Source organism: Macaca mulatta, chromosome 7 (genome assembly GCF_049350105.2).
Source record: "Macaca mulatta isolate MMU2019108-1 chromosome 7, T2T-MMU8v2.0, whole genome shotgun sequence".
Classification (NCBI taxonomy): domain Eukaryota; kingdom Metazoa; phylum Chordata; class Mammalia; order Primates; family Cercopithecidae; genus Macaca; species Macaca mulatta.
This window is the reverse complement of record NC_133412.1, coordinates 1,868,314-1,886,590: the sequence shown is the minus strand read 5'-3', so window position 1 is coordinate 1,886,590 and position 18,277 is coordinate 1,868,314. Positions and strand designations below refer to the sequence as shown.

Below are 18,277 nucleotides of genomic sequence, written 5' to 3'. Positions count from 1 at the left end.
TCTTTAGAAGAACATGCCATTGGAATTGTCACAAACTGACTGTGTATGTGCCCTCCAACAAACTCGGAGGCTGGAACCCTCCCCTCTAATGGGATGGTGTTCGGAGGTGGGGTGTCAGGGAGGTGACTGGGATTTGGAGAGGCCCTGAGGGTAGAGCTCTCCAGACCCTTCCGAGAGTCGTGGGAGACCTCAGCTCCTCTCTCCACCATGTGGGGACACGGTGAGAAGGTGCTGTCTGTGAACCAGGAGGTGGGCCCTCCCCAGACGCTGAATCCGCTGGTGCTGTGATCTGAGACTTCACAGCCTCCCAAACTGTGAGAAATGATGTTTGTGGCGTAAGTCATCAGTTTACGGTGTTTTGTTACAGCAGCATGAATGGACTCACACAGGAACATACCACCCACCCTTAGTACAACAAATGTCCACTCTCTTTCAGGCCATGTCCCTTCTCCAAGGCCTCACTCCCTTCTTTCCCAGTGGAACCTCTGTGGTCCAGCAAACACCCTGCTCTTACTTGCCCCAAATCATTCTCTCAAACTTACCTGATAAACGAGTTTTTTTATTACTGCAAAACAAATCACCACAAAGTACACAGGTTTAAAAGCACACATGTGTATAATCTCAGAGTTTCTGTGGGTCAAGGCCAGGGTGGCTCAACTGGGTTGTCTGCTTGGGATCTCAAGGGGCCACTGGGCTGTGATTTCATCTGGAAGCTCAACTGGAGAAGAATCTGCTGCCAAGGTCACTCAGTGCAGACAGGATCCACGTCCTGGTGGCTGCAGGACTCAGGGACGCAGCTTCTTGCTGGCTGTGGGCCAGCAAGAAGTTTATGGTGTTTTGTTACAGGAGGCCCCCTTCACCCCAACAGGTGCCTGCATCCTCACCATGTGGGCTTCTCCAGTACGTCTGCTTGCCTTCTCAGGCAACAAGGAGCATCTGGAGAGCGAGCAGCAGTGAGGCAGAGTTTTATAGGCTATTACGTGTCAGGGGGACATCCACCACTTTGCTGTATCCTGTCAGCTGGAGGTCAGTCCTGGGTCCTGCCTACCCACACTCAAAGGAAGAGGACTAAACCAGGGTGTGAACACCAGGAAGTGGGGACCATGGGCCCCTGGAGTCTGCCACCCATGGCCAAATCCCAACCCTTCTCAGCCGTTGAACATGGCTGTAGAACACCTTCCTTGCTGCCTATGCCTGCAGATGACTTCATATGAGGAACCCCAGGTGGGCCCCAGTACTGTCCAGCAATCCCACCACACCTCCCCAGGCAGTATACGCACCTGCTGTCCTCCACTCCCTGCTTAAACCCCACACACCCATCCCCCTTTCACTCCCAGCTGCTGCCTCTGCCTCTTGCTCCCTTTACTGACCGAATCAGCCAGGGTCCAAGAAGGAAATAGAAGCTACTCTGAGCACTTCTGGAAGGAGCTGGAGCCCCAGAAGAGATACCCCAAAGAAGAGTGCGGCATCCTCCCTTCCCTAATCCCCTAATCGCCCAGAAGAGTCTCCTATTGGCTGAACCCAAGCCAGAGCCCAAGCTGGAGTCAGACACTGGGATTCAGAACACAGTAGGGCAACAGTGAGGAATGTCTCCAAGAGCAAAACGTCCCAGAATAGCCATGCTGGCAAAACTAGAAGCAATGAGAATAAAAGCCCAGCCTCTCAAGGACACACTTGTCTACAGCCCTGCCAGGTTCAGTGGAGCCCACCTGCTCCCACCCCCGGCCAGACTGCACTGTTGCACCCCTCCCCATCCTGAACCTCACAAACTGACATGCAAACGTACTGTCCTATCTGCCAACACTAAAAATACACAGCTCAGGACTTGGGTTTTCAGGAAGACAGAGAAGACCTACTTTTCCCTGTTCTTCCTGCTAAGTACAACTAAAAACCTGACGTTTAGAACAAAAAGCCCCAAGAGAAGCCTGCCCCCAGCCAAAGGACCAGGAAATAGGTAGCCTAGCAAGACAGAAAGCTTTTAGACAATATCTGTTCTACTGCAGCCTAATACGGTAGACCCATATCCACTCAGGAGAGCAAAGGCTGAGTGGGCATCCTCCAAAAGATATTACACAGTGCCTGGCCCCCAGTCCTCACAGGGATGCTTCGTAAAAGGTTGAGTAGGGAGTTTGGACGTTCACCGGTTGCTGGGTGCTAGGGAGTTCCACCTCCTCCCTACACACTCCTCCCCCAATGGCTTAAGTGGGGACCACCATGTGAGGAGCCCGGACTTCATCCCTGCCCTGCAGTAAAAGGGACCCCTCTCCTTCCTTGCTGACATGGTGTCAGAGGAGGCCAAATGGGGTGTCAGGGCATTCACTTCTGCTCAGCAGTAATGAGGCCACCCCCCAGTGGTGTCACTAGAGGTCAGTAATGAGCAGTAATGAGATGCCCCATTCCACTCAGCCAGGGTGATATCAACAGAGGCCTAGTAAGAGGCAGAGGTCCCACACCCACCCAGCAATAAGGGGGAATCCGTCCCCATCTTGGGGAACCTGAACTTCTAACCCTATCTGGCAGCAATGTCAGGCCCTTCTGCTGGAGCAGTGTCAAGGGAAGCCAGCTAAACAGAAGGTTTAAGTGGTGATTAGAGTCTTATAATGTAATACTCAAAATATGCAGGTTTCACTCAAAACCACCTACCATAGTGATAACCAGGAAAATCTCAACTTGAAAGAAAATAGATGAAGACACCAAGATGATGGAGATGTTAGAATTATCTGAAAAAATATTTTTAAATCAGCCAAAATAAAAACGGTTCAACAAGCAATAACAAACACATTTGAAACAAATGAAACACAGAAAGTCTCAGCAAATAAGAGCCAAATGAAACTGAAAAACACAATAGCAAAATTTTAAATGCAAAAATGAACTCAACAGTAAAATGGAGGGAACAGAGAAAAGAATCAGTAAGTGGAAGACAGAACAATAGAAATTACTCAATCTGAACAATAGAGAAAATATAGTCTAAAACAATTTATCAGAACCTCAGAGACCTGTGGGACCATAACACAAGATCTAACTTTCATGTAATCCAAATGCCAGAAGAAGATGATGAAGAGTATGTAGCTTAAAAAGTATTTGAAGACGTCATGGCTGAAAATTTCCTGAATGTGGCAAAAGACATAAACCTACAGATTTGAGAAGCTAAGCAAACCCCAAACAAGATAACCCCAAAGAAATCCACACCAACACATATAGAGGGCAAAATTTTAAAAACTAAAAGCAAAGAAAAATGTCCTAAAGAGAGAAATTAAAATGTCCCTACATGGAAAAAACAATTCAGATGACAGGAACCATGGTGGCCAGAAGAAAGTGACGTAACATTTTTCATGTAATGAGAGGAAGGAACAGGCAAGCCAAAAGCCTATATCCAGTGAAAGAGAAACCAAGATGTTTTTAGATTAAAGAAAACTAAAAATTTATTGCCAGCAGACCTACCCTAAAAGAATGACTAAATGAAGTTCTCTAAACAGAAAGGGAAAATGAAAGAATACATTTTAGAACATCAGGAAGGTAAAAGAATATAGGTAAGGACAGGAGTGGTGGTTCACGCCTGTAATCCCAGCACTCTGGGAAGCCAAGGCAGGCAGATTGATTGAGCCCAGGAGTTTGAGACCAGCCTAGGCAACATAGCAAAATCCCATCTCTATTAAAAATACAAAAACTTAGCCAGGCACGGTGGTGCATGCCTCTAGTCCCAGCTACTCAGGAGGCTGAGGTAGGAGAATCACTAAGCCAGGAAAGTCGAGGCTTCAATGAGTCAGGATTGTGCCACTGCACTCAAGCCTGGGTGACAGAGTGAGACCCTGTCTCAAAAAATAATAATAAAATAAAATAAAATAAAAAGTCCAGGCTGGGTGTGGTGGCTCACACCTGTAATCCCAGCACTTTGGAAGGCCAAGATGGGTGGATCACCTGAGGTCAGGAGTTTGCCACCAGCCTAGTCAACATAGTGAAACTCCACCCCTACTAAACATACAAAAATTAGCTGGCCATGGTGGAGGACACCTGTAATCCTAGCTACTTGGGAGGCTGAGGCAGGATAATCATTTGAACCCAGGAGGCAGAGGTTGCAGTGAGTCAAGACCGTACCATTGCATTCCAGCCTGGGCAACAAAAGCAAAACCCCATCTCAAAGGAAAAAAACAAAAGGTCAGTCCTAGCAAGATTCTTAACAGATGCATCATGTGCTGTTTTCATTCAGAGAATGGAAGTAATTCTGTCATCAACTGTGATAACATGCTATTGAATAACATTTATATATAGGTAAATACATTTTCCCTCTCCTCTTGATTTTCCTAAATTCTGTTGAATATTTGAAGCAAAAATTATAACATTCTTTGATGTGTTTATCAATGTATGCAGATGAAATCATCAAGACAATTCTATAACAAATGAGAGAGGTAAAGGATGTAAAAGGAGGTAAGTTTTCTTGATTTTACTCAAACTGATAAAATGATGGCATCAGTAGACTGTGACAAGTAACGTATATATATACTTTAATACCTAGAGCAATGACTTTAAAAAGCTATAAAAGAGCTACACCAAGAAACATTATAGATAAATCAAAATGGAATTCTAAAAAAATGTTCAAGTTACCCATAGCTCTAACATATCAGAAAAATTCATTGAATGTAAATGGTCTGAATACACCAACTAAAAGATGGATTGGCAGAGTGAATTTAAAAATATGACTCAACTATGCAAGGTGTGTAAGAAATTTACTTCTAAAATAACAGTATATGGGTTCACATGGACATAAAGATGGGAACAACAGACCCTGGGGACTACTGGAGCAGGGAGAGAGGGTGGAGATCAAGCCTTGAAAAACTACTTATTGGGTACTGTGCTCACTACCTGGGAGACAGGTTCAGTGGTACACCAAACCTCAGTGTCACACAACATGCCTTTGTAACAACCTGCACATGCATCCCCGAATCTAAAATAAAAGTTGAAAAATAAAATTAAATAACAATATAGGTAGGGTGCAAGTAAAAGGATGGAAAAAGATATATAATTCAAGCATCAATCCAAAGAAAGTAGGAGAGGTTATATTCACATAACATATGCTAGACTTCAAGGCAAAGAAAATTACCAGGCACCGAGAGAGGCATCTTGTAGTGATGAAAAGGTCACTTTACCAAGAAGACAGAAATCCTAAACACATATGCACAATACAACAGATCCGCAAAATATCTAATGCAAAAACTGATAGAACTAAAAGGAGAAAGACAATTATAGTTTTATAGTTACAGACTTAAACATTTGTCTTTCAGCAATTAATAGAACTAGACAGAAAATCAGTGCAGATATAGAAGAACTGAACAACACCAACAACCAATAGAATATAATCAATATTTATGGAACACTCCATCCAACAACAGCAGAATATTCTTACAAAGTGCCTAAAGAACATACACCAAGATAGACTACACTTTGGACCATAAACCAAACCTCAACAAACTGAAAAGAATTGAAATCATACAGAGTACTCTATAGCCACAATGCAATCAAATTAGAAATAAGTAACAGAAAGAGAGGAGGAAAATCTGCACACTTGGAAATTAAACATACTTCCAAATAATCCAGGATTCAAAAAGAAAGTCTCAAGGGAAATCAGAATTATACTGAACTGAATGAAAGTGAAAATACAACATATCACAAGCAGAACACAGTGAAATCAGTGATGGGAGGAAGTTTACAGCATAAATGCTAGTATCAAAAGGAGAGCAAGTCTCGAAAAATAATATAAGCTCTCATCTCAAGAACCTCGAAAAAGAAGAGGAAAATAAACCCAAAGCAAGCAGAACTGAGAAATACTGAAGCTGAGATTAAAAATCAATGAAATAGGCCGGGCGCGGTGGCTCACGCCTGTAATCCCAGCACTTTGGGAGGCCGAGACGGGCAGATCACGAGGTCAGGAGATCGAGACCATCCTGGCTAACACAGTGAAACCCCGTCTCTACTAAAAATACAAAAACTTAGCTGGGCGAGGTGGCGGGCGCCTGTAGTCCCAGCTACTCGGGAGGCTGAGGCAGGAGAATGGCGTGAACCCGGGAGGCGGAGCTTGCAGTGAGCTGAGATCCGGCCACTGCACTCCAGCCTGGGCAACAGAGTCAGACTCCCTCTCAAAAAAAAAATAAATAAATAAAAAATAAATAAAAATTGGCCGGGCGCGGTGGCTCAAGCCTGTAATCCCAGCACTTTGGGAGGCCGAGATGGGTGGATCACGAGGTCAGGAGATCGAGACCATCCTGGCTAACACGGTGAAACCCCGTCTCTACTAAGAAATACAAAAGGCCGGGCGTGGTGGCTCAAGCCTGTAATCCCAGCACTTTGGGAGGCCGAGACGGGCGGATCACGAGGTCAGGAGATCGAGACCATCCTGGCTAACACAATGAAACCCCGTCTCCACTAAATATACAAAAAAACTAGCCGGGCGAGGTGGCGGCGCCTGTAGTCCCAGCTACTCGGGAGGCTGAGGCAGGAGAATGGCGGGAACCCGGGAGGCGGAGCTTGCAGTGAGCCGAGATCGCGCCACTGCACTCCAGCCTGGGCGACAGAGCGAGATTCCGTCTCAAAAAAAAAAAAAAAAAAAGAAAGAAATACAAAAAATAGCCGGGCGAGGTGGCAGGGCCTGTAGTCCCAGCTACTCGGGAGGCTGAGGCTGGAGAATGGCGTGAACCTGGGAGGCGGAGCTTGCAGTGAGCTGAGATCCGGCCACTCACTCCAGCCTGGGCTACAGAGCGAGACTCCGTCTCAAAAATAAATAAATAAATAAATAAATAAATAAATAAATAAATATCAATGAAATAGAAAGCAAATCAACAAAAACAGTAGAAAAAAATCAGTGAAACCAAGAGCAGCTTCTTTGAAAATATCAACAGAATTAGCAATCCTCTAGCAAGACTGGCAAAGAAAAAACAGGGAATGAAAGTTATTAATATCAGGAATGAAACAGGAAAGACCACTACAGACCCTGAAGACATCAAAGAATAATAATGGTATATTAGATTGCCATTTTACAACTTTACATACATAAGTTAGAAAACTTAGTCCGATTCCTCAAAAAGCACAAATTGCTACAACTCATCCAATATAAAATAGGTAATTTGAATAGCTCTATAATTTCTATTAAGTAAATTAAATTTGAATTTTTACAGAAGAAATTGCTAGGGTCAGATGGTTTCACTAGAGAATTCTACCAAACATTTAAATTAACACCAATTCTATACAATCTCTTCCAGGAAACAGAAGATGAGGTATACCTTCAGTGAGTTTTATGAAGACAATATTACCCTGATACCAAAATCAGATACAGTACAAAGAAAAAATATTACAGGCCAATATCTAACATGAATATGGTGCAAAAATCTTTAACAAAATATTAGCAAAGGGAATTCAGTAATATATCAAAAGAACTACACACATAACTAAGTAGGGTTTGTTCCAGGAATGCAAGGCTGGTTCAGTATTCAAAAAAATCAATCAGTGTTGAACATGGAGCTACCATATGACCTAGCAATTCCATGTGTAGGAATATACCCATGAGAAATGAAAACATATGTCCACACAGATACGTGTACAATAACATTAATAGGATCATTATTCACAGTACCCTAAAAGTGGAAACAACCCAGCCCTGCACGGTGGCTCATGCCTGTCATCCCAGCGCTTTGGGAGGCCAAGACAGGGGGATCACTTGAGGTCAGGCGTTCAAGACCAGCCTGGCCAACATGGTGAAACCTTGTCTCTACGAAAAATACAAAAATTAGTCAGGCATGGTGGTGGGCACCTGTAATCCCAGCTACTTGGGAGGTTGAGGCAGGAGAATCATTGAAATCCAGGAGGTGGAGGTTGGAGTGAGCCAAAATCGTGCCACTGCATTCCAGCTTGGGTGACAGAGCAAGACTCTGTCTCAAAGAAAGAAGGAAAAGAAAGAAAGAAAGAAAGAAAGAAAGAAAGAAAGAAAGAAAGAAAGAAAGAAAGAAAGAAAGAAAGAAAGAAAGAAAGGAGGGAGGGAGGGAGGGAGGGAGGGAGGGAGGGAGGGAGGGAGGGAGGGAAGGAAGGAAGGAAGGAGAAAGAAAGAAAAAGAAAGAAAGGAAGGAAGGAAGGAAGGAAAGGAAGGAGGAAGGAAGGAAGGAAGGAAGGAAGGAAAGAAAGAAAGAAAGAAAGAAAGAAAGAAAGAAAGAAAGAAAGAAAGAAAGAAAGAAAGAAAGAAAAGAAAAGAAAGAAAGAAAGAAAGAAAGAAAGGAGGGAGGGAGGGAGGGAGGGAGGGAGGGAAGGAAGGAAGGAAGGAAGGAGAAAGAAAGAAAAAGAAAGAAAGGAAGGAAGGAAGGAAAGGAAGGAGGAAGGAAGGAAGGAAGGAAGGAAAGAAAGAAAGAAAGAAAGAAAGAAAGAAAGAAAGAAAGAAAGAAAGAAAGAAAGAAAGAAAAGAAAAGAAAAGAAAAGAAGTGCAAATAACCCAAATGTCCATTACTAAATAAATAAATAAAATGTGGTATATACACCCAGTGGATTATTTGACAATAAAAATGATTGGTGTCTGACACATGCTAAAACATGGATAACCTTTGGAAACATGCTCAGTGAAAGAAGCTAGTCACAAAAGGCCACATATTGCCTGACTCTATGTATACATAAAATCTTCAGAACAGGCAAATTCATAGGGAAATAAAATAAAATAAATTAGTTGCTGCGTATGGCTAGGGGAGGGGATAAGGTTGGAGGGAAATGAAGAACAAATGCTAATAGCGTGGAGTTTCACTTGGGTTCATGAAAATGCTCTAAAATTGATCATGGTGATGGTCACACAACTCAGTGAATATACTAAAAAAAACCATTAAACTGTACATTTTTTTGAGACAGGGTCTCCCTCTGTCGCCCAGGCTGGAGTGCAGTGGTGCAATCACGCCTCACTGCAGTCTTGTCCTCCCAGGCTCAAGTGATCCTCCGACCTCAGCTCCCAAGTAGCTGGGACCACAGGCACACAGCATCACACTCAGCTAATTTTTTATTTTTAGTAGAGACAGGGTCTTGCTATGGTGCCCAGGCTGGTCTCAAACTTCTGGGCTCAAATGATCCTCTCACCTTAGCCTCCCAAAGTCCTGGGATTACAGGTATGAATTTGTACACTTTAAATGAGTGAATTATATGGTATTTAATTATAATCTCAATAAAACTGTGAAAAATATCAATCAATGTAATCTAGCATATTAACAAGCTAAAGAAGAAAAATCACATGACCATATCAATTGATGCAGAAAAGCATTTAACAAAATTCAACACCTATTCATGATAAAACAAAATCTCTAAGAAAACTAGGAATAGAGAGGAACATCCTCAAACCTATCAAAGAACATCTACAAAAGACGTGGAGCTAACATTACACCTAACGGTGAGAAACCTGAAGCCTTCTCAGGAAGACAAGGCAAGAATCTTCCCTCTCACCACTCCTAAATGATTTTCAAATTTCAAAAGTAAAAAAAAAAAAAGTAAAATGGGCAAAGATTTCACTAACGAGGATATGCACATGGCAACTAACCACATGAGAAGACGTTCAAGATCGTGAGCCATTAGGGAAATGCACATTAAAACTGAGCTATCACTGCACACCTATCAGAAAGGCTGAGATAGAAAACAGGCCAGGTGCAGTGGCTCACGCCTGTAATCCCAGCACTTTGGGAGGCCGAGGCGGGCGGATCACCTGAGGTCAGGAGTTTGAAACCAGCCTGACCAACATGGCGTAACCCTGTCTCTACTAAAACTACAAAAATTAGCCAGGTGTGGTGGCAGGTGCCTGTGATCCCAGCTACTCAGGAGACTGTGGCAGAAGAATCGCTTGAACCCAGGAGGCAGAAATTGCAGTGAGCCGAGATCATGCCATTGTACTCCAGCCTGGGAGACAAGAGCAAAACTCTGTCTCAAAAAAATAAATAAATAAAAAGAGAAAGGGAGGAAGGGAAGGGAAGGGAAGGGAAGGGAAGGGAGGGGAGGGGAGGGGAGGGGAGGGGAGGGGAGGGGAGGGGAGGGGAGGGGAGGGGAGGGGAGGGGAGGGGAGGGGAGGGGAGGGGAGGGAAGGGGAGGGAAGGGAAGGGAAGGGAAGGGAAGGGAAGGGAAGGGAAGGGAAGGGAAGGGAAGGGAAGGGAAGGGAAGGGAAGGGAACAGACAGACAACACCGCCGGCTGCCGAGGACTCGAGAGGCTGGCTCACTCCTGCATCACTGATGGGAATGCAAAATGGCACAGCCACTCTGGAAAGCAGTTTGACAGTTTTAAAAAAACTAAAATTGCAACTACCAGCCAACAATTGCACTCCTGGACATTAATCCCAGAGAAACGAAACTTTCATTCACATAAAATCCTGCACTCGAATGTTCATAGCAGCTATATCAAAAATTGGAAGCCACCCAGCCGTCTGTCCCTAGGGGAATGTGAAACAGGCTGTGCTGCATGCATGCCCAGGAGGACCAGGCCGCAATCAAAAGGAACAGACAATTCATACACAGCAACATAGAGGAATCCAGAGTGAAAATCCTCAGTGAAAAAAAGCATTTACTCTATCCATAACTACAACATTCTTGAAATGGCAAAATTGTATAAATGAGGAATAGATCAGTGGTTGTCGGGGGTTGAGTAGGGGCTCTCATTCCACCGCACTTCCTGCCTCTTCCATGGGAGACAGAGGCCTCTGCTCACCCAGACCTCTCCCTCTTTCTCACTCATTCCTCATCCAGTTCTTCCAAACACACCCTCACTCCTCCTGGTCCCACCTGGTCATCGCCTCTCATGAAGATGATGGAGCACTCCAATCCACAGCCTGTCTTCTGGGGGACCCCAACACCCTAACACCCAGCCTGTCCCCTAGGGGACAGCAACACCCTGGTACACAGTCCATCCCCTGGGGGACCCTAACCCCCTACCACACAGCCCATCCTCTGGGGGACCCCAACACCCTAGCACACAGCTCAACCTCTAGGGGACCCCAATACCCTAGCACACAGCTCAACCTCTAGGGTACCCCAATACCCTAGCACACAGCCCGTCCACTGGGGAAGCCCAACACCCTAACACAGAGCCTGTCCTCTGGGGGACCCCCAACACCTTAACATACAGACCGTCTTCTAGGGAACCCCAACACCCTAACACACATCCCAACACCCAGGCACACAGCCCGTCCTCCGTTGTGACCCTCCCGTCACCCCAGCCCGTGGCTGCACTCTCACAGGAACCACAGCTTCAGCCTGGCTTTGCCTTGTTGGGCCGCATGCGCTTGACTTGCCTAGGGCAGGGCCACCCTGGGCAGAGCTCCCGCCTGCAGCTGTGGGAGCAGGACTGGGGAGCCGTAAGCCAGCGGCACAGGGCGGAGGGCGCGACAGCCCCACCCCACCCCTCCAGGTCCTCCCCGCGACGGCGCCCAGGACCCTCCTTCCAAGCAAGACTCACACCGAAGTGACCAAGTCGTCACCAAATTTTAGAAAGAAAAAATTGATGGTTGTGGCTTATTTTTAGGGAAAAAAAAAAAGATGGTACAGAGTCGGTGGAACCTTCCAGTCCTCACACCCAGCCCCAAATCGTTCGTGTGGGCAGCTGCCGGCCCCCTCCACAGCTCTGCGCTCTTCCCGCCTGCAGCCGTGCCCCGCCCTCAGGACCTGCGGGGGGGAATGGGGGTGGGGTGTGGGGGTGGGGGATGGGTTGGGGGTGGGCGTGGGGGATGGGGGTGGGTGGGAGGTTGGGGGCGGGGGGCGGGGATGGGGGTGGGAGTGGGGTGGGGGGTTGGGGGCGTGGGGCGGGGGTGGGGTGGGGGGTTGGGGGCGGGCCCCTCCTGCCCCTCCTGCTGCCAGCACCGTCTCTCCGAGGCCCTCGACGCCCAGCCATGGCCTTCCGTGCCCGCCGGACGCTCACCAAGCCTGCCCGAGCCCCGAGCCCCGAGCCCCGCCTCCCGCGGCCGGACCCAGGGCGGGGTGGGGGGACCGCACCGGTGCCAGGACGGAGAGAGGCCAGGGTGCGGCGCTGGGCGTGGTCCTGACACCTGCCCTGCCGGGGAGGGGACGGGGTTCCACGCCTGGGCCCTTCTCCACTGGGTCCAGGAGCCACCGTCACCTGCTCAGCCCAAGAAAAGGCCCCAGCAGTGCGGGTGTGAAGCAGGAGCAGCCCCGAGAGCTGTGCTGCCGGCGCTCAAGCCAGGCCGGGTCACCGCGCCCTGCCCGGCCTTTCCTGCTGGTACCGGCGCGCCCGTGGCCGCACGGCCGAGAGCTCCGCGCATGGTGGGTCTGAGGGACTCGGAGCAGAGGTCGAGCTGGCGGAGTCCGGTTGGCGCCCGGCAGGAGGGCGGGAGGGCCCAGCCAGGCCGCCCTGAGCACTCCCCGCCCGGGTGCGCCCCGGGGCCGCGGCCCTCCCACCTCGGCCCTGCGAAACGATAGCCGGGAGCAAGCGCCGCAGCCGACTTCACAGTGGCGGCGACCAGCAGCGCGTGGAAAACAGCGTCTTCGTAAATCCTAAGAACATTGTGGCCGGGCGCGGTGGCTCACACCTATAATCCCAGCCATCTGGGAGGCCGAGGCGAGCGGATCAGCTGAGGTTGGGAGTTCGAGACCAGGCTGACCAACATGGAGAAACCCCGTCTCTACAGAAAATACGAAAATTAGCCGGGCGTGGTGGCGCGTGCCTGTCATCCCAGCTACTCGGGAGACTGAGGCAGGAGAATCGCTTGAACCCGGGAGGCGAAGGTTGCGGTGAGCCGAGATCGCGCCATTGCACTCCAGCCGGGGCAACAAGAACGAAACTCCGCCTCAAAAAAAAAAAAAAGAACATTGTTATTCGAGTTCTTTAAACATCTGACATAATACCAGCAAGGAACGAGAAGGACCAGGTTTACGCGCTGCGGTGAAAACCTGGCTGTTCAGAGGCGGCCCCTCCCTCCGCAGCCAGCTCCCCTCTGGTGGACGGTGTCCCGCATCCAGAGAAAACACCCGTCACTGAATGCTGGCGTCCCCACAAAGCGCTGCTCGGCCCCAAATCGTCCCTAACGCGCTGCGCAGCCCCGAGGCGTCCCTCTAAGCGAGAAACCGCCCCTGGCTGTGCTTGTAGGGGCCTGGCTGGGTCCGCAGGGCATGGCTGTGTCTCTCGGAGCGTGGCCCTTGTCTCGGGGGCCTGGCTGCTTCTGCACAGGTGTCAGTGTGTCTCCGGGGGCGTGGCTTGTCTCCGGGGCGTGGCCGTGTCTCTGGGGGCGTGGCTCGTCTCCGGGGCGTGGCCGCGTCTCTGGGGGCGAGGCTTGTCTCCGGGGCGTGGCCGTGTCTCCGGGCGCGTGGCTTGTCATTGGAGGCGGTCTGTCTCTGGGGCGTGGCTGTGAGCCGGGGGCGTGGCTGTGAGCCGGGGGCGTGGCTGTGAGCCGGGGGCGTGGCCGTGCCTCGGGAGCCCGGCCGTGGCCGCAGGACCGTTGTGTTTGAAGCGCTCCTTCTAGTTCCCGGATCCCAGGGAGGGGGCGGGAGAGCCTTGCGGCCAAGGCCTGAAGAAGCCCGTACGGGGGTCAGCCTCCTCCTCAGGCGGCCCCGGGCTGAGACAGGTGTCCCGCTGAGGGCAGCGTAGGGCCGGGACCGAGGCCGCGAGTGTGCCCCGTATCCCTTCAGGTGGATTCTGCAACATGTGAACTTGGTTAAAAGCTTCTAGAACGTTAAGCCAAACATCGTGGCTTTCCACCTGTTTTCTGTTCTGGTTTGAAAAAGTTCGCCCCCTTCCAGCCTGGGAGGAGCGGCGGGGCCCGGGAGGGGCCTCGGGAGGCCGCTCGCAGGGACCCCCAGGGACTGGCCGCCCCGCCACAGGCCGGGCGCACCTCCCGGGGAGAAACGAGCAGCGCCAGCAAACGCGCACCCGGGGACGCGGCCGCCCAGCCCCGCTCCCAGCCCGGGGCCCGGGCCCCCCTCCGCGGTGCAAACCTCCGCTGCCCCAGCTGCCGGCAGTTTGGCCCGAGCTCTGCCGCCGTAGGTCGGTGTCCCTTCGCCTGTCCCTCAGGCCAGCTTGGAAACTGTGTCCCACGCTCCTCGAAACACCGGACCTGCCCCCCGCCGCCCTGCGGAATGCGCCCCCCGACGCCTCAGTGGGTGGCCGGACGGACGAGCGCACAGGTGCGCCAGCCGCACCTCCCCACGGGTGTGACCCGCATGGACCCCGCCGCGCTCCGCCGAAACTGCTCGGGTCCCGCGCGTGGCCGGCGCAAGAGCCACAGCCCGCGACAAGCCTGCTGTGTGCAGGTCAGTGACAGAACCCCACATCAAAACTGCAGAAACCAACAGCCAGCGAATGAGCTGGTACAGCCAGAGGCCCCAAGGAGCTGAGGGAGCTCCGGCCTGTGGAGTCTCTTCTCACGTTTCCAGCATATGGGGATCGCTACACTGGGTCAGCCCCTGCCCCAGATCCTGCCCCGGCCTCCAGGCTCTGGGCTTTCCTCCCCTCTCTGGTAGCTTTTATCTCCATTGCAAGCCACTTTTTCCATACTAGCAATTAAAAGCCTCCCTTTTCTCCCTACTCCCAAGAGACCTCATCCTCACCTGTGGACAGGTGGCCCCCCAGCTCTCTTCTGCAGCCCAAACCACTGTGTCCATCTACTTTCTTGTGTCCCTAGACATAAAGGTACTCAAAATTTCCAGAGTGCTGAAGCCACACCTGGCCTCTCCCAGGGGCCCTGGTGACTGATCCCACCATCCATCACCCATCACCAAAGTGGAATCCCCCTTGCAACTCACCAGTGCTTCCCTGCCCCGGCCTGGCAACCACACTCAGTGGGAAGGCCTTGGCAGTGGCTTTCTTGACCCCCCCCCCAGCTGCTCCCAACCACTCAGCCACAGTAACCTTTCCAACATGCATATGGCCTCAAACTCAAAATATTTCCTTGCTGCCTGCCACTCCAGCATAGAAACGGGACCCAGGTGACACAGGTGTCATGCTGCTGGGTCTCCAGCAACAGCCAGGACCTCCCCATTCCTGGTATTCCTGATATCCTCAGATCTCAGCTGCCCCCAGGGGCTGGAGGTTCTGGTCTTCTCATAAAACAAGAACAGTATAGGCATTTGCTTTTCATCAGTGTAATGAAATTTTAGGGACTTATGATCCTAAATCAAATTATGCCGATGTGAACTGCACTCAAGTGTTGTAAACTAAATTTGCAGAACAAGCAGTTTTTGTGCAATTCTTTGCAGTCTACTCAGCTCTTTCACCTTTGTGTTCAGGTTCAATCCTCATTCGTTCTTCCATGAGAGGTAGTTATCCCCAGATGCGTTCAATGCCCAGCTCCTTGCCCTGGCAGGCCCCGTCCCAGGGTCCTGGGTGGCAAACACCATGCCCGCCCCGCGAAGCTCACGTCACCGAGCAAGCAAACCGCAGCTGGTTTAGGTAGACAGCAGCTGCCCACAACTGCTAACAGCCTCGCGTTTCTTTTCCGCAGAATCACTCACCCTAAATCTACACATTGTAGACTATCACATTGGTCTAAGTAGTGCTCCTCAAAATGCACTGCACGTTAGAGTCACCTGGGGAGCTTCACCACCGGGCTCCAGGCTCCGATTCGCCCTGTGGGAAGGGAGCACCGGGCACTTGTCCTGAGCCTTGGCCCCTGCCTGGGTCTGCAAACCCAGAGCGTCCACACACCAGGCTGCCTGTGCTTAACATTGTGTCCTTGAAAAGAGCTAGCTGCACTAATGCCCATTGATTTCACTGTGTGTGACCACAGTAAAGAGAAGCGGCTTTGAGGGATTTAGTGTTTTCACTCCAGTGCATTCCATTCTAAGGAAACGCCTGACCACGGCTCATGGCTAGGAGGCCCCTCTGTGCCAGATGCTGCCCTGGAGTTCAAGTGGAACATTTGCCGTCTGAACGCTTCCAAACTCCCCCCACCCATGACCTCATGGCCCACCAGGCGGCGACTTTTTCCTGGGTCGCCTGCCAGGGAGCTGTGTGGGGTGGGGGGGCTCAGGGGGCAGCTGCTGCCGCTGCAGGCCCAGGCGGACTCAGCCGCGCTAGGTCTGCTGCATCGCGCCCGTCTGTGCACAGTGACCTTTAGGGGAACTTGCCTTGCTTCCTAAGCCGCGACTCAGCCGGGGCTGTGTAAACTCTCCCTGCCTGGTCCCAGGCTAGGCTGGCTCCTCGCCTCCTTCCTCCCGACCGCGGAGCAAGTGCACTTTACCTGCGCACTTGCTGGTCTTTCTCCGGGAGTTAGTGTAATGTCCGAATCTCCGCTCTGGATGGTGAGCGGAGCACAGCCTTCGAAGTGAGAACTCAGGGAAAGCTCCGCGCTGCAGCAGCGGGTCCCCCACCCAGGCACGCCCCCGGCTGGGCCCCGCCCACGCCACTCCCCTCCCGGCCACGCCTACAACCCGGCCCCGCCCACACAGCGCCCCACCGGCCCCGCCCACAGCGCGCCCCCTCCTCACCCCGCCCCCCAGCCCCCGGCGGCTCAGGCTGCGGCGGAGTCTCGGGCGCGGGCGGAGAGCGGATCCGTCTAAGGCCGCGCCCCGTCTCTCCGCGGGGACAGTTTCCAGCTGCACCTCTGAGGAGGCGGCCCAGGACCGCAGACAGCCTTTCCCTACGAACAAAATGCGCAGTGAACATTCTGTTCCCTTCCGAGCTCTCCCAGCGAGGCCCTCCAGCCAGGATGCCACGGTTACACCTGCCGACAGCCCCTCCTGCAGCACAGACACACGCGAGATACACAGACACACACAGGTACACACAGACACACACAGATACACAGACACAGAGATAGACACACGATGTACACAGACACAGATACACACAGAGACACAGCAATACACAGACACGCAGATACAGGCCACAGAATCACAGATGACACACAAAGACACACGCAGATACACAGACACACACAGGTACACACAGACACACACACACACAGAGATAGACACACGATGCACACAGACACACACAGATACACACACAGACACAGACACACAGAGACACACAGGCACAGAGATACACACAGATACACTCACAGATATACACACAGACACAGACACACAGAGATATATACAAATACACAGACACACACAGGTACACACACACAGATACAGATATAGAGATACAGAGATACAGAGACACACACAGATACACAGATACACGAACACGTACAGAGATACACAGGCACAGATATACACAGACACAGATACACGCACACAGATACGCACACGCAGACACACAGATACACAGATATACACACACAGATACACAGACACACACAGATACACACGCAGACACAGAGATACACAGATACATAGACACAGACATACACAGATACATGCACACACAGATACAGAGATACACAGATGTACAAACACAGATACACAAATACACACACCCACAGACACACACAGATACACAGACAGGCAGACACACACAGATACACAGACACATAGAGACACACAGATACAGACACACACACAGCTACAGTGGCCAGGTCCTGCACAGGAGTTGGCAGGAAGTGAGGGGCTGCATCCGCAGTGTAACAGCAGAGCTGAAAGAGGTCTCATGCCTTGTAACAAAGCACATTGCATAGCGACAGGGTGGGCCGGGGCTGCCCTGGGAGGAGGGATGGAGGACGACCTCAGCATGGCAGGCTCCAGAACACCCAAGTTCCCAGCCAGGGGCCTGACTGCCGGAAAGCCTGAGATCTCTGAGATCACATTTGCTGTCGCGTGTGCAGACGCATCAGTTCAGACCGCCGTGTGCATTAGGTGTGGACATGGCTGGCAAGCAGCCTGGACGGTGACCCCATCCTTGTGGGATGGTGGCGCCAGGGAACCCGTGACCACCGACGCACCAGTTCCTGTCCCAGAAATACTGTCTCATCCTCGCTCATCACTGCACCTGCTCCCCTCCCAGTGCCTCAGGGACACTGTTACAGGGCAGGGAGAGGCCAAGACACAGAGCCCGGGGGAGGCTCCCTGGGCAGGCAGAAGGCTCTTGGTGTGCACACGGATCTGTCAAAACGAGGGCTGTGAAATGCCAGCAGGACAGCTGCCACCAAGCGTGTGGCTCTCTGTGCCTTGCAGGTCACAGTTCTTTGTGTAACTGCTGAATGTCTGGGGAGGGAGCAACCCTACCCCAGCTCCAGGGATAGGCCCTGAGTGGCCACAGTAATGGAGAAAACCCACTTCCATGCCAGGGACTGGCTTGGGTGAGCCAAATCTAAGTGTCCTAGCCCTGGAGGCAGCTGTGCGGTGATGAAGCCCCCAGCCCCGGGAGCAGACAGGCACCCACACCCGGCACAG

General features: G+C 51.1%; 1 protein-coding gene across 19 annotated transcripts in view; it reads right to left on the bottom strand.

The window, feature by feature from the left end:
- OCA2 (OCA2 melanosomal transmembrane protein) overlaps positions 1-16,337 on the bottom strand; it is a 425,743-nt gene extending 409,406 nt beyond the window's left edge. For 6 of the 19 annotated variants that reach the window (XR_013395444.1, XM_077938923.1, XM_077938933.1 and 3 more), the window contains exon 1: positions 16,180-16,317. The gene's annotated coding sequence lies outside the window, so the exon portion shown is untranslated. Of the gene's footprint in view, positions 1-11,848; positions 11,935-12,104; positions 12,277-12,403; positions 13,189-15,214; positions 15,455-16,066 lie in introns of those variants that run through there. The other 13 variants (XR_013395445.1, XM_077938930.1, XM_077938934.1 and 10 more) reach the window with 10 other exon arrangements.
- Between the last annotated feature and the right edge of the window lie 1,940 nt (positions 16,338-18,277).